The following is a 15,161-nucleotide window of genomic DNA, read 5'->3' as shown; positions in this document are numbered from 1 at the left end:
CTATTATTTTTTTATTTATTTATTTATTTTTTTTCTTTTTATATATATATATATATATATATATATATATATATATACATACAGTTTGTCGTTTTCATTTATTACATTAAGGTTTAAATGGTTATTATGATGATGTCTCATCTATCCAATCCATGCCATTTTCCCCCAAGCTCGTCTAAATTAGTCTGGAGTAAGTGTCCTCTATCTGAACACGGGCTGTAATGATCATAAGCACTTGAAAAATCCTGCTGTGATTGCATGTCTTGTATTCTAGGCTCTGTCTAGGGCCGGTTATTATCATCATCTCCACGCATCGCTTCTGATTGTTCACGTAATTAGCTGCAGTTCCGCATCTGTCTGTAGGGGGCGCCAAAAAGACGCTTTTATTCCAGCGCGCCCTGAGACTGAAGGTCTCTCAAGGTTAAAGCGTTTATTGCTGCATCAGCCTCACACGCTGGTCTTTTATGAGGGCACAACGCCATGGGCATTTAAATGCCCAGTAAAAGCAGCTCACTGCTGCAAATCTAACTGCCCACCTGCTGCCCACCACGAAGTAGCACTTACTTTTTCATCCTTATTAATGTGCCAAATCTGGGCCTGCCACAGAAAACAGACCTGTGTGCTTTGCACCCGAGCGTGCATTCGTTCTTTTCGTGATTACAATTTCAATGCTTGCCATTAAACACCGGGACTAAAAGTAACAGGGCTGTGACATTTTGAAAATAGGGACAATGCCTCAATACCTGTTTTGAGCTTATTATGAACTAGTCAATATGAGGTGTCAAATAGATTGAGTGCTACAGCGGGCAGTTTTTATTATGAACCAACACACTTTATAACACCAGAGGTATTGTTTCTAGCTAATATATTATTCTGGACTTATGAGCCTGTTCATCATTGGTAACAGTCGCACCACTCACATCCTGAGAAAAGAGCTATGTGGGAACATAGACTCTATTATTTAAGGCCTGTTGGCAAAGTGTATTATTTCCATGGTTCATCTGAAAGAAAAAGCGACATTAAATGTTAATTTAGTACTTAGAAATGTTTGAACTACGGAAACTTGTTTCCATCAAGAAATAAAGAAATAAGAAAGGTCTTTTTATCTCACAATTTTGAAATTTGAATTGTGAGATATAAACTCAAACTTTTGAGAAAAAATTCATAATTGTATATATTATAAAAAAAAGTATATATAAACTCAGAATTGCAAGATTAAAAGTGTGATAAGTAGTCACAATTACTTTTTTATTTTTTTATTCCATGGCAGAAAAGAAATCCAATACTTTTGCCAGCAAATAATAAAACACATCATAGACTACTGAGTTGAGAGCCGTGTTTAGTGAGCAAAATTGTCTCTTTTTTTTTTTTAAACATACATCAGTATGAACATGCTAAATACCACTCAGAACAACTTAGCAACCACACAGAAATGACCTTGCGACACTCCTCAACACTCTATCATTACGTTGCAGTCTTCTGCACGGATAATCACTTTTGTTGCAGATGTAAAAATCTAGTCAACATCTTAATTTAGAACATCATTTCGAATGGGATTTTGTATGTAAGCGTTTGATAAAGCAGCTGTCTTATTGCACAAAGAAAGAGAGAGAGAGTTGATCAACTATAAGCAGTATTTTGTCATACACCTACATAAAAGCCTAAAGTGCTGACACACTTTGCTTATATCAGGATCATTGTCTCGAGTGCTATTATTGTTTAAAAGAAGGCCATATGTGAAGCTAAAGTGTCTGTGAATGTTTGATCATTTTTTGCACACGCTGATCTCTGCACTTATAATATTACTGCACCATACTGTGGAGGTTTAATGCTTGAAAAGATCTCTTTACAAGATAAATGCTCTTCATACCATAGAATTATCGATTCTGAATCTGGTTGACAAACCTTCTAAGGTATTATGCATTATAATTAATTACTCATTTAATGATTAAAGGTTTCAGTGATTTCAATACTAATAAACAAAGTCCTAAATAATTAGGTATTCCATACATATGCATATATATATATATATACTGACCTCACAGATTTTTACAAATATCAGATTTCACAGTGGGGCATTACAGTGGCACAGATATAACTTTTCTCAGCCAATAAGCAAGAAGTCAGAGATTGTCTTTCGGATGAGACGTTAAACCGAGGTCCTGACGCTCTGTGGTCATTAAAAATCCCATGGCACTTCTCGTAAAGAGTAGGGGTGTAACCCCGGTGTCCTGGCCAAATTGCCCCCCTGGCCTTTGTCAATCATGGCCTCCTAATAATCACCAACCACTTGATTGGCTCTATGACTCTCTCTCCTCTCCACCTGTAGCTGGTGTGTGGTGAGCGCACTGGTGCTGTTGTCCTGTGGCTGCCGTCGCATCATCCAAGTGGATGCTGCACACTGGTGGTGGTTGAGGAGAGACCCCCCCACATGATTGTAAAGCGCTTTGGGTGTACAACAATACACAATAAAGTGCTATATAAATGCATTATTCATTCATTCATAAACAGCCAATAGATTGAATATTTTCAGACTGCAAAAAATATTTTATCATTCAGTATTTTTGACTTGTTTACAAATATCCTAATATTCATAAATCAAGATACATCTACTTGAGAAGGAAAATTACTCAACATATTAATTCTTGTTTTCTGAAATAGGGGGTTAGGAAAATAAACTTAATTCAAAGGGAAAACAAATATTTTTTTGACCACATTGACAGATATTGTTCTTGTTTTAAAGGAATAATTCACCCAAAAATGAAAATGTGCTTAAAATGTACTTACCCTCAAGCAATCCAAGACGTAGATGAGTTTGCTTCTTCATCGTAACAGATTTGGAGAAACGTAGCATTAAACCATTTGCTCACCCTCCTCTGCAGTGAATGGGTGCCGTCAGAATGAGAGTCCAAACAGCTGATAAAAACATCACAATAATCCACGCAATGCGAACAATTAACATCTTGTTGAAAAGTGAAAAGTTGTCTTTGTAAGGAACAAATCCATAATTTAGGCTTTTTAACTTTAAACCGTTGAAATGCCTAATAATTAATAATAATGCTTGCCCCAATGAAAAAGTCCATCCCTTGTTGTCTCTCACATCAAAATCCACTGCCACTGTTTTCACTTTGCATATTCCTCTTCTGATTCACAAGACTTTAATCGATGGACTTGATGTACGTGTGGATTACTTGTTTTGCTTGATTATTGTGATCAAACAATAATCAAGTTTTCATCAGCTGTTTGGACTTTCATTCTGACGGCACCCATTCACTGCAGAGGATCCATTGATGAGCAAGTGATGTAATGCTATATTTCTCCAAATCTGTTCCCATGAAGAAACAAACTCATCTACATCTTGGATGGCCTGAGGATGAGAACATTTTCAATACATTTTCATTACTGGGTAAACTATTCCTTTAAGCATAAATTCACTAAACTTTGATAATTTTTAAAGAAAATTACTTCATATCTTATTTCATTTTGCTTCTCAAGTTAAATGTACCTTGATTTATGAATGTTTAGATATTTTACTGCAAAATGAGAAAATAAGTAACAAGTGAGTAACAATCCTCTTTTTTTTGCAGTGCAACCACCACTGAGGGCTGTGCTAGTGGTTTGATTACATGTAATTGAATCTGTCCACCAATTATGTCTGCAGCCCTTACACCTCTGCCATGGATATTGAGTTAGACCCTGATTGCCAGTACCGTGAGGCACTGTTTATTCCATTTATGTTATTATTATGGGAAATTTAATATCCAACATAAATGCATCAAGCGTTTAGAAACTCTAAAAGTCCGAATACGAAAACTTACTGAAAAAGAGAGAGAGAGAGAGAGAAAGTGTGTTTTAAGCTTTGACATGTGCTACTTAAGAGCAGCAGACTGTAAGAAACACATTTTAAAGATCCATAAATTAGCTGATGTCTTCTGGTTTTATTATACATCAGAGGTGTTGCCTGCAAAGAGCCTATTGATTTTCTTGAGTCTTTCACGTCGCACCAGCAGAAAGACGATAATAACTAAATCCATCTTCCTCAGACCTCAGTGGGAATGGACGCCTCCTACTAATGGGGCACTAAACAAAGCACAGCAGCCAATCTGGAGTGGAAGGCTGACACATCACAATACTGCTGAGAGTCATTCAGTAGGGATGCTTAAATTTCAGACTAATCAAAGAGCAGTGGCTAGTATTTAAAGGAATAGTTTGCACGAAAATAACAATTGTATTTACTCGCGTGCTTTTTGCATTCCTCTGTTTTCCATTGGTTTTCTATGGTAACATACTAGATGGAGGTGTTTGCGTCTCAAGTATTTCGCAGTGTCTTGCGCATGACACAACATTCTGAAATTGTGTGCTCAAGTTTGAAAAACATTAACGTTTTTTTTTTTGCATCTTGAAAAAAATGCAAAGCCTCGATACACTTTCTTTAAAAGTTGTGCTTATTTAGTGAACGGCCCCTTTATTTGCTGTTTCCTTCTGTGGAGTGGAACACAAACATTTACATCAACAATGCCACTGATTCTTGCATGTAATAAGTGAATGTGGAGCACCAGGTCAAAAGTGTAATGTTTTGCTATGTATTACATACTGTACATGATGTGTTCATCTGCAACTTCATACCTTGCATTTGCATTGTTTGCATCATAATTTCTCGTTACTTGGATGTTACATCTTACAATTATAACACAATCTTATGCCAATTTGTAACTATTTAAACATTTATATATGGAATCTAGTGGATATCAATTTTAATTGTAACTATAAATTTTAATTCTAAAAAAGTATAAATTGTGAGAACAAATATGTTTTATTGCTTGCTTATTTATTTATTTATTATCCCATGGCAGAAACAAGCTCTTTATAATTTTAAGTTTATGGCGAACTGGTGGCTAATTTATATAAATTCATGCAAAATCTCTTTCAACATACAGTATATGTATTTCTAAAAATCATATGTTTTCATACAGTTCACATCATATAAATTCATATATAATCCATCAAATTTCCTCTTGCAAAATTCTGACGAGATGCAGCCTCACAGACCATAATCACATACATGTATTTGTATGTAACTGTTTTACCGACAGCCTGTCTGTATATCACTGATTATAAAGGGGTTCTTTTTGCTTTAGAAGCACAGTATCATAAATTCTATCTGAAGTGATTCATGTTTTGAGAATAATCATTGACCAACTGTATCTGCATGAATAGGCTACATTTTAATGGCTGATATCCTGATGAGAACATAAATGACTTGCTGGGTTTAAATACAAAATTAATCTCACTCTCTCCTTAGGATTTGGGCAATTCTTTGAGTAATTATGGTAATTATACGGTCTGGATGTTACATGACTTATTCTGCATGAAAATAAAAAAGGAATTTGCCTTTTTATTGCTTTGATATTATACAGCTCTCAGTAAAAGCACACGATGAAGCTGAAAATCAATCTTCCTCCAAAACGTTGAGATTTAATTTCCTCTCCAACTGAGCGGCCGTATCTTTGTTCATGCCCAGCGTCTGCTCAAAATCAGGCCATCCAATCAAATCTGTGACAGGTCCCAAAACAATCTGCTGTTGATTCCAGTAAAAAGGTGATTGAAAATAACCATTCATCTCTCAAAACATCTGCTGACTCTTGTGTATGAGCAAAACATTGGCATGCTGTCATTGTGCTACAGTGCAGCGAGCAGCTGTATCGATCAGTCTATGGCTTTCTGGTGCCTTCTCACTAACATGCACTTACGAGCTCACAGATTATGTTTCTATGTTCCAGACACAACAGTTCTGATTTACATGGTTGTTTCACACCGGATTAGTCTAGAACCGTTGATCCAATCAATTGAAACCAATATAATTTACTCTCTGCAATGGTGTTTACTTACACTAAAGAATCTGATACTTATTTTACACATAAATGAAACTAGATCCATCCATTATTATGGGATTTCCAAGAGCATGCCATGTACTGTCGATAACCCATTATTTTAGAGCTGAAAATGCTGTCACTATAAAATTTCATTATTTTCTGGTTTATATACGTATCAATCATGGGCTGCGTTACTTGTGATATTAATAAATCATTTTGAATTTACTTAAAAAAAAGTCACATAAGGGAATTATTCTTTATTACAAGTCAAGAAGAGGTGTATATCATCACAAAGATCATAATCTCATCAAGTACTATGATACAAATGACCAGAGCTAGTTGTCACACAGGCTTTGTCTCAGTACCTATAAAGTTTTGAGTCAAAAAGCAAAAATACGGTGGTTTTGTTTGCTGTTTTGAAACACTCAGTTCAAAATGGTTTTAAATTACAATAATTTTTCAATTCAAACTAAAATGTCAATATCATCAAATGATATATCATTTTAAACATATATATTTCGTTTTTGAATGCATATTTTGCATGAATTTAAGAATTACCCAAACAACATTTTGAAATGTTGCTTGACACCCTATTTCATTTTTAAAAAGGTAAAAAAAAAAAAGCTTTTTTATTTTTTAATTGAGAAAAGCCTATTATACATACTTGCATGCAGTTTCCATTTGTGACTTATTGCAACTATTTTTGTCACCGCCTTTAGCTTACATTATTGTGTTCAATTAACTTTATCTTTTTCTTGGGGAGCAACTGTGAAAATATTTTTTTAACACTTTAAGGTTTGAAACTGACTTTCAAAAATAAACCAAATCAAAGATATATTCAGTGCTGTTAAAAAGTGTGAAAAGTGACAACTAGCCCCGGTTTCCCCTTCTGATGCCATCTGTTTTTTTGTGTTTTTTAATCCTAACTTCTTTGAAGTGCCACCAAAGACAAATCATGGCCTTTCATGTTCATTAATTTAGTATTTTAAGTTTGGTCGTGCTGTGCTAACCACTGGCTCAACTAAACCCAGCAATGCTTTAATTGGCATGTTCAGGAAATCACAGTGTGGAGATAATTTGTTTCTACTCTTTTGAACCTTCATAGGCGAGAGCTCAGTTTCCGCAGCTCCATTTTTTGTGTAGCACAAATTCATCCCGACTTCTCAGAATAGATTCCACCTGACAGAGAAAATAACAGTCCTCCACTCAAACAGATTAGTTCATGGTGTATGGGACATACAGAACATCTCCGCCTGAGAGGGCAGTGCTCCATACTTAGCATCTCAGCTTCACTTTGCGATAAAGGGTAAAGCAAACTGCCATAAACTTCATTTTAGCATTTGATGTCCATACAGTGACTGGGTTAAATCACAGTTCAGTAAATGAATTAGGCTTTGGTGTGAGAGACACTTTTTAGGGCCAATGACATAAAATAAGGACCACCAGATGTTCTGTGATATTGAATTGAGAGAATTTATTAATATTTAACAGAAAAAAGACAGCATGTGCCATTTTAACAGAGAAGGTTAATCTTTTTTGTTTTTATATTTAGCTTTAATTAATATTTTATATCATTTTTAGTTTTAGCAATCTTGGTACTTCTGTTTACAGTATTTATAGATTTTATTTTGTAATATTTATATTTTATTTCAACTTTATTTCAATTAATGATTGAAATAACGAAACAGATTGTTAAAGTTTTAGTTAACAATTGCAACACTACTTTAGAAGAAAACATGGGAGGAAAAATGATTTGGTACTTTTATCACAAAGCTATTGCTGCTGTTTTAAAAACACCACTAATAATGTTTTATGTGGCTACTGGCTATTTAAAAAAAAAAACTTGTCCCACCCTGACTTCCTGTTATAATAGGAAATGCTTTACCACAAGAAAGTAAACAAGCCATTTTTTATTGTATAGGCTATACAAAGCTGTGAGACCTCAGCTCTGCTCTACAATCTAATATCTGCCTCATATTCCCTTCTTTTCCATTTGAGACCATTTAGAGTGTTTTTCATCTGTCTTCCCCAAAACAAATGCCACATTACCTGAAATGTTTTGAGTACTTCAGTCTGTGTCTAGTCTATCACCTGTACTGCCCTTTGCTTTGCTCCGAGAAGTGGGACTATTTCCCACAAGCCTACAAAAAGATGACAAACAGAATTAAAGCGACTGGAAGGAGTTTTGGGACACATTGTTGCTGATATTAAAGGCCAGCCAATCTATCTCAGAAGATCTCTCGCACTGAGAGCAATAAAAAAAGCATGAGATTCAGAGACGTCTGCTGCCCTGAACCAGACAGGTTTTTACAGGCTTCTGCCTCCTCTTTGGTTTGATCTTGATGTGTATTTAATTCATGCGTTGTTCTTTGAAGTGATCTTCCAAGCTCTTGGCTCTTTTGAGGGAAGATGCTGATTACTATCCACTACTTTTGGAAGTATTAGAAACAGAATTAGATTTCAGTAAAACCCTCTGGTTTCGTCCCTAAAGGCCTAATTTCACTCCACGATATGTAACGACCAGCCCACAATGTCTTCTGATCTATCCATGTGATATGGACTGATTTGTGTGCCAATGTGAAGTGAATTTTAACAGAAATGTTGCTCTCTCTCAGCGAAACAGCGACTGCATCTGATCAGACATTTAGTGGGTTAAATTCCAGTGTTCTCACTGCCTCACAGGAAACGATCAATAGCAATTTCAAGGCATCTCTCTTTATGAGAGCAGACTGAGTTTTCATTGCTTTGACTCCTGAGTTTCAGGAGAGTGTGTCTGTTTTAGAATAAAAGATGACGTGAAAGACTCTAAAATGGTCTATTTTGGAGTTTAAGGCAATTTAAGAAGAACAAACGATGACGTGACAGTTAAAACAATATTATATAATAAAAAAATAAAAAAATAAAAAAATTAATGCTAGGAGGAGTACATTAGCTGAGTTTTTTAGATTTAAATTATATATATATATATATATATATATATATAAAATATTAATAATTTAAATAGTAATAATAATAATAATAACATTTTATTTAAAAAAAATCTCACCTAATGAATAGTACCCAGGTTATTTTAATATCATTGAGAGAATATATATCACTATTTTGAATTAATTTAGATTTTTATATTTTCTGTTTTAATTTTAATTAAAGTTTTAGTAATTGTATTTTGTTTTTGTCATCAGGTTTTTGAAATCATCAGTTTTCAATAATTTGTTTTCTTCAGTTTTACTTATTTTAGTACATCAATATAAGATACAAGAAAATGGGAAATGTTGTCTTGGCAACTAGCTGAAATAAGTTTATATTAAAAAAAGTATATATTTTAATTGGTCAGAACTGGTGGTATGGGAACATTTTAACACCTCAGACCTTTGATTGAAATATTTTGGATATTAACAGCATATTAACAGCCAACGGCAGTGCTCTAACCATTAATGCAGTTAGTCCCAAATAGCACTGGATCCAGAGCCAGGAGTGCTAATTCAGGTCCTGGAGCATGAGGTAGTAAAATACAAAAGCTCTCTCTCTCTGAATTTAGATTTTTATATTTTCTGTTTTAATTTTAATTAAAGTTTTAGTAATTGTATTTTGTTTTTGTCATCAGGTTTTTGAAATCATCAGTTTTCAATAATTTGTTTTCTTCAGTTTTACTTATTTTAGTACATCAATATAAGATACAAGAAAATGGGAAATGTTGTCTTGGCAACTAGCTGAAATAAGTTTATATTAAAAAAAGTATATATTTTAATTGGTTTAAATGAGTTTTGTGTGTGTGTGTGTGTGTACTAAGTAACAAAAATTGCTTTAAGGTTTTAGTGTTAGTTTTAAATGTAGTTAATTCTAATAACCCTGTGCAGCACTGGAACACTGAACACAAACAGACTGCACCACAGATTCACAGACCTGCTGTGAAATGTAGCATCTTCCAAAGAATCAACCAACATTTCTGCATCAGATCAAAGGCACTGCTAATATACAGTATCTTTAATTTGATATATTATTAGCAATTTTGTCTTTTGCTTCAAAAAAATTTTTTTTAATTAATAACTTAATTTTTTTATTGTATGTCTTTATATTTTTTTCCTTCAAAGACACATACACTGCACAATAATAATAATAACAATAATAATAATAATGTGTTATTATGAGGCAGCTGTATTTTACCCCATGTCAGTGAAAGCTACCCTAAATACAGAGAGATCTGATGCAGAAATGTTGGTTGATTCTTTGGAAGATGCTGCATTTCACAGCAGGTCTGTAAATCTGTGGCGCAGTCTGTTTGTGTTCAGTGTTCCAGTGCTGTGCATTAGCTGAGCTTCTGAGAGCTCTTTCATGTTTCATGAACATTCTTTTTCAAACTACTCGAGGATGAAACAGCATTCACTAACAACAGTGGACGCCATGATGTCCTTGAAAGCCATATCAGATTTTTGAGTCAATTCATTTGTGCATTTACACAGCGAAAAACACTATACGAAAACAGAATCTTATAGATGTCTACAGGCTTGTTGTGTACTTATTCCATTGATCCAAAGAGCCCAGAGAACAGAGCACATTTAGCATGTTTGAATAACATTTGAATGCATTGATCATGCTGTTTTTTAGCATATGTATGACAGATGGAATGTCGTGGGTAATTCTGCAGGCATGTAGCGGCTCTATCAGTCTAGATTCCACATGTACCCATTTGATTGACAGCTCGTGTATAAACAGGAACTCAGTGCATACAGTACCACATCCCTGAAGACAAAACAAGGGTCTAAACGAGTAGTAAAGGTTAGCAGGTCAAAGCCATCTTTCAAATGTAGCTTTGCTTTCTAGGCATAATGGCAGTGCTATGCTGGAAAATAGAATTCCAGAAAGACTAAATTCCCTTGTTAAGGGGATTTCTGATATTAGTTGTGACATTTTGTAACAGGGAAAATACAAATAAAAATCAAATAAGCAAAAAAAAGTAGAATGGACAATAAATGATATATGAATGAATACATAACAATATGAATATATACAAATAATAATACAAATATGATGCATTATGCAACAAAAATAATGATCTGTTACATCCAAAAATAATAATAAAGAAAAAAAAGTAAAATAATTATTTGGTTTAACTTGATTTAGTTGTGTATGGTGGGTCCATGTTGGAAATAATATTATTACCATAATATTAATGTAGACTCAAACACTTTATATAGTGGAAATGAACTGAGTAAGTCCCAATAAAACTAGTTATTAAATATTAAATTAACTCAAATTAATCATCTTCAGGTTGACTCAGGTACCCAAATCAGACCATTAAACACTACCAAGTTTTCTTCTTTCCTCATCGGTCTCAATCAAATAAAATAACAAAGCAATAACCCACCCCAATATGAAAATTCTGGCATCATTTACTTACCCTCATGTCATTCCAAACCTGTACGACATTCTTTCTTATCTGGAAAACAAAAGACGATATTTTGAATGTTCTCATCATTCCTTATATACTTTTTGACCTAACAATGGAAGTTAATGGGAACCAAAACTGTTTGGTAACCAACTTTTAAAAAACATCAAAATTTCCTTCGGTGAAAACCAGCATGCGAAAAATGTAGTACTGTATATCTGAATTCACAGTATTCATAAAACAGTAGGCAACAAGGTTAAAGCTAGAAGGGATACAGCTAAAACTACTGGGCATGCACACATCAATACAGCTTAATTTATCACACTGTACAACAGTAATTACAGTTTTTGCATTATTGTAAGGCTTACTGTATTGGAGAGAAAAGAAGTAGCACGTTGATCTGCCAGCCGTGGGTCTTTATGCAGAGAAATCTGCTCATATTTTTGCATAATGATGCATTTAAATGTTAATGGCCAAACAGACGTTTATAAAAGTTCAAATTGTTGTCAGATGAAATATAACACAGATAACAATAAATAAATATTTTTACCAGGTTAAAATAATGGATTGTGCAATATTAGCTATTAGAGTGCATGGATCCACACTTCAAAAATCTACCTGAAATAGTAGACCATCTGGGGACTTCAACACAATATGCTTTGGGACAAACTTATTCTAATCTCACATACTAGTTAGGATGGATAGTATGAACATTGGGATGCAGGGTGACTTTGCAGTCTTGGGAACTGAAAATCCCCTGCCCAGTTTCAGATTATGCAACAAAAATATTCACTTATATTCATAGCACAAAGAAAGTAAGCAAACAAAATGATTAAAGTTGTGACAAAATATTCAAGAACTGAACATTTTGATGAAGGAAACTAAACAAGTGTTTCACATCAAAGCTACAAATTCAAATTATAATGTGGCTGGAATTGACCAATCAGCAAGCAGAACCTGCTAATTAGTCCTTTTTTAATGGAACAATGGAAATTGTAAGGTTCTGTTTGATTTACCAGAGGCAGACTTCACTGAGAACTTGATGAGCTACTAAAAATGACCCAATGTGTTACCACAGACCAATGATCCTGCTCTAATCTCTAAAAAGAAAACCTTCATCAGTCAAAATGATTGAAATTCAGACCTGGCAGGAAATTACAGGCACAGTTAGACACATTTCCTGAAGAATGTTCTAGAATGCGTGAAATTCTATTAGAGGGCAGATTTGCATAATTTAACATGCATTAATAATGAATCGTTTTGGATACAAGGAGTTCTGATACTCCAGGGCAGAATTTGGGTTGGAAGAATGCTTAATCATAGATTTCGGTCCAATCTGTGCCACAGAACTGGTGGTATGGGAACATTTTAACACCTCAGACCTTTGATTGAAATATTTTGGATATTTTGTCATAATACAGAGCATATTAACAGCCAACGGCAGTGCTCTAACCATTAATGCAGTTAGTCCCAAATAGCACTGGATCCAGAGCCAGGAGTGCTAATTCAGGTCCTGGAGCATGAGGTAGTAAAATACAAAAGCTCTCTCTCTGTGTGTGTGTGTGTGTCAGGACTGCAGTGAAAAGGAAATGACACTGGGCTGCTTGGGAAGGTGTTTTATTCCTCACTCTCTGTCTCTCGCTCTCCTCCATGTTCCTGTGTGTTTGCTGAGTAGTTCTGCAATGCTCCAGGCTTTGATCAGAGCTGGCATGCTGCAAGTATAATGCTGTGTAGAGTCTCTTCTCCACAGTGTCCGTCACTTTCATCTCATCCTAACCTCCAGATCAGTGTGTCTTCCCCCGCTATGATGCGTTTGCTGTCTGATGAGTGGTCTGATATCATGTACCGGGTCCTGCAGTCACACATGTTGCTTGGTGTTGACAGCTGGACCATGTTTCTCTTGTATATCAGTTGTCAGGGCTATATATTCCTATGACAGCAGAGTTGTAGGAAAACATATGTCAAGAATTAAATAAAAAAAAGACACGCAGAGATTAAATTGCTCTTTATATAACATGACAAGTGTGTCGGAATGAATACATTAGCACATTGAAATGCTGATAACTGTCAGAAAACATTTTCAAGTTCATTATAAAAATAGGACAATGAAAAAAACTGAATTTAGACTGTACATTTTAAGTTATTTGTAGGCACAATTTATATTTATCTTCAAAACTAATTTCAAGCATTTAAAACATTAAATCAAATGCTTTGTGAGCAACATAAACTAAACTGTCTAAACTATTTTATCAGTAGGCCTTGATGTCTTAACTAGCATTTTTTTAGTAGGCCTTGATATCAACCTTTAATCACCAAATCTTCATTCCACTAATCAACTGTAATTCATAGTAATTCAATTAGGAATGTTTCACAGAGTGAAAGTATGCTGAAAATTTACTCAGATCATCATCCAAAATATATATATAAAAAAAAAATTTCAGTGATACAGATTTGGGTAAATTAAAACACAATCTAATAGGTAGAAAATTTAATTTATTGTTAGCTTCCGGTTTTAGCTGTATCCCTTCTAGCCACAACCAGGCAACAAGTTCCCAGATGACTTACTACTTCTGGTGAGATTCTGTAGAGTGTATCCAATGGACACTTTATTATGAGGCCATGGGAGTGGATTTGTGAATAGCAGTGAAGCGGATTTCCGCTCTTATTTTCCCATATAAGTTCATAAAAGTATTTTTTAAATAAAGAATCTTTATTTTTAAACCGTACATTGAACATACTTTTTAAACAGTTGTTAAGTATGTACAACTGCCTGTCAATCATCTTGTCACAGTTCACATTCTCCACATTTCACAGTTCTAAACAAATATGTCTGTGGATTTTGATGTGAGAGAACAACAGGGGATGGACTGTTTCACTGGAGTAAACATTATTATTGATTATAGATTCATATTTTAATCAGAAGCAATGGTTTGAAGTTAAAAACACCTTAATGATGAATTTATTTCTCACAAACACACAGCTTTTCACTTCAAAATAATTTAATTGATGGACTGGAGTCGTGTGAATTACTTGTGCATTATTGTGATGGTGTTTATCAGCTGTTTGGACTGCAGGACACTGAAGGGGATCCATTGCTGAAAAAGTGATGTAATACTAAATTTCTCCAAATCTGTTCCGATGAAGAAACAAACTAATCTACATCTTGGATGGGCTGAGAATAAGTACATTTTGAGCAAATTGTAATTATTAGTTGAACTGTTCCTTTCAAACCAAAGTCTTAATTTGAGTGGATTCCATCTGATTCAATTCATATTTATTAAATTAAAGTGTTTTAATTGCAAATGTCAATTTGCTTATATATATAAACTAGATATTACACATTCAAAGAAGTAAAAGCACAAATGATTGATTTTAAAAATCAGTACTGGATCATTAAATGCAATCACACTTCCCTACAGTCCATTATGCTCTATCGGTGTATGTCTATTTGTAACGATATTCTTGTTTTTGCATAACAAATACATGCAGATACAACTTTTATTGCCTTTCTTTTACAAGCATTATGTATGTCCCTTAAATCCTGCTGTGGTCGACTCACAGAGGTTAAATTAATCTCACATGTGAGATGATACTAATAATCTGGCCATCATTGAGAGGCTTTCTGTGAGAATGGATGCAGTTATATAATCTGGTGTAAAGTAAATCTGGGTTAATTTTTTCTGTGTGAAGTTATGCAGTCAGTTCTTTCATGTAAAGTTACGAAGAGTTTTATCTGATTTAAGTGATGAAGAAAAGCTTCTTACAGTATGACATTTCTAGGTGGGGTAAATTCTGCACTTTTAATATTGCCTTAGGTGCAATATTATGCAGTTAATTTCCTAAATAAAAAGTTATGAAAGGTGATAGTGAAGCAGTTGTTAGATTAAGGCGACTTTATGGTT

The 15,161-nt window shown here is 34.3% G+C and overlaps 1 protein-coding gene across 1 annotated transcript in view; it reads right to left on the bottom strand.

The window, feature by feature from the left end:
- Positions 1 to 15,161, bottom strand: part of LOC107587104 (WD40 repeat-containing protein SMU1-like) — a 34,056-nt gene that overhangs the window by 4,931 nt on the left and 13,964 nt on the right. The gene's annotated exons all lie outside the window — the stretch shown is intronic.

The sequence above is a fragment of the Sinocyclocheilus grahami genome, unplaced genomic scaffold, assembly GCF_001515645.1.
Source record: "Sinocyclocheilus grahami isolate Dianchi unplaced genomic scaffold, SAMN03320097.WGS_v1.1 scaffold89.1, whole genome shotgun sequence".
In the NCBI taxonomy this organism is placed as follows: domain Eukaryota; kingdom Metazoa; phylum Chordata; class Actinopteri; order Cypriniformes; family Cyprinidae; genus Sinocyclocheilus; species Sinocyclocheilus grahami.
The sequence above is the reverse complement of the archived record's forward strand: the minus strand, read 5'-3'. Positions and strand labels throughout refer to the sequence as shown.